This window comes from Elephas maximus, chromosome 26 (assembly GCF_024166365.1).
Source record: "Elephas maximus indicus isolate mEleMax1 chromosome 26, mEleMax1 primary haplotype, whole genome shotgun sequence".
NCBI classification, from domain to species: Eukaryota; Metazoa; Chordata; class Mammalia; order Proboscidea; family Elephantidae; genus Elephas; species Elephas maximus.
This window is the reverse complement of record NC_064844.1, coordinates 550,618-552,945: the sequence shown is the minus strand read 5'-3', so window position 1 is coordinate 552,945 and position 2,328 is coordinate 550,618.

The window sequence follows — 2,328 nt, the reverse complement described above, 5'->3', positions numbered from 1 at the left end:
ATTAGAACTGCCCCATTGGGCTTTGTAGGCTGAAATCTTTACCGGAGCAGACCACCAGGTCTTTTCTCCTGCAGAGTGGCTGGTGGGTTCAAACTGCAAACCTTTTGGTTAGCAGCCAAGTGCTTAGCCACTGTGCCACCAGGGAGGGCTCTTTGGTCGGAAACAGAGTATCCAGTTATGGGGGTATTACAATAATTCAGGCAGGAGATGGTGGTGGTTTGGACTAAAGGGGCAGAGGAGGAGATAATGAGTAGTCTGATTAGGAATAAGCTCTGTAAGTATAAAGACACCAAAAACCCGTTGCCGACGAGTCGCTTCCAACTCATAGCGACCCTATGGTATAGCTAACTGGATATTCTAATAGTTTGGATGTGGGATGTGAGAGCAAGAGGGGACTCAAGAATGATTCCAAGGTTTCAGCCTGTGCAGGTGGAAGAATGGAGTCACTGCTTTTGTGAAATGAGGAGATGCAGGAAGAGCAATCTGGGGCAGAAGACCAGCAGTTCAGTTTCCAGCATAAGCCCAAGTTCTGCAAGGTAGCAGGCTTACGAGACCCTGAACGGAGATGCTTATCCTTCCAGCCTCATCCTTCACTTCCACGACCCCCTTGACCCTACTCCCGCCCCCGTGTTCCACCATTGAAACGCACTAGACATCTTGCCATTTACAAAATGTATCCTACTCTCTCTGAATTGTTCACGTGTTTGCTCTGTTCAGAGCAGTGGTTGCAAATTTCAGTGTGCTTCAGTCACCTGGGTAGTGGGACTTGTTAAAACACAGATTTTTGGGCCCCACTCCCAGATTTTCTGGTTCAGTAGGTCTGGGGTAGAGCTCAAGAATCTGCATTTCTGACAAGTTCCCAGGTAATATTGATGCTGCCGTTTCATGGATCACACTTTGGTTTTCTTTTTAATAATTTGTTTTATTTTTTGTGGTTGTTGAGAATACACACAGCAGAACATACACCAATTCAATAATTACTACATGTACAATTCAGTGACATTGATTACATTCTTTGAGTTGTGCAACCATTCTCACCCTCCTTTTCTGAATTGTTCCTCCCTCATTAACATAAACTCACTGCCCTCTAAGTTTCCTATCTAATCTTTTGAGTTGCTGTTGTCAGTTTGATCCCATATGGATAGTTCTTTAAAAGAGCACAATGCTCAAGGCAGACATTCTTTACTAATGAAGCTAAACTACTGTTTGGTTTAAAGACTTCAGGGGATATTTTTGGTTTAAGGTTTAAAGATGATCTCAGGGCAATAGTTTCAGAGGTTCATCCAGCCTCAGTGGCTCCATAAAGCCTGGATTCCATGAGAATCTGAAATTCCCTTCCGTGGACCACCCTTTAATAATCACTGCCTTAGAACGTGTTCACCTGCCCCTCCCTTGACCTCCCGACTTCTTGATTTTTAGTCCTTCCCTCAACCCAGAACAGGGTGTTCCCCACACACTGCCCAACCTACACATCGATTTTTACATGGCATTTCATGTCCTATTTATGTGTCTCTCTCCCACCAGGCTGTCTCCTCAGCTCCCACCACAGAAACCGATGGTACAGGGTCGCCACTCGATATAAACGATGGCTAAAGAATCTCCTCAGTTTTGACACTTTAAAAGACAAAACTGGAACAACTTCTGTACGGTCATAGGAAGTGCTTCTATGCACTCAATTAAAAAAATGAAAATATCTAGGAAAGACTTCTTCATTGATAGATTTAAGGAAAAATCTGGCAGCTTTCTATGTTAAGATTTGCTAGGAAGTTTTAGTGTTTATCGCAATTCCTTTCAACCAAAATACCACTCACTGAAATAATGACTGACAGCAAAGGTCAAGAATGCAAGTTGATAAAACACTTCACCCATTTCTTTTTAAGTACGTTTCCAATAATTACTTCAAAGTCTGTATTTTACTCTTCAGACTAAACACCCCAAACCACAAGACTATCTAGCACAGCTAGGACTTCAAAGACCTCTTTAATTGACCTCCGGAGCTGGCCAGATGTTGTTGCTGAAATCTGAACATATTTGCTTGCACAGCTCTGTTGTTGTTGTTGTTAGGTGCCATCGGGTCGATTTTCGATCAATTGCACCCCATGTGACAGAGTAGAAGTGCCCCATAGGGTTTTCTAGGCTGTAGATCAACAGGTCTTTCTCCTGTAGAGCCACTGGGCAGGTTCCAACTGCCCGTCCTTCAGTTAGCAGCTGAGCTCTGGGGCCACCAGGGCTCCTTTGTACAGGTCTATGAACCGTTAATTCAAAAAGCTCTAAAACCAAAAGCTTTTCATAAGTTTGCAGCAAACTCATTTGACAGCAAAGTCTGAA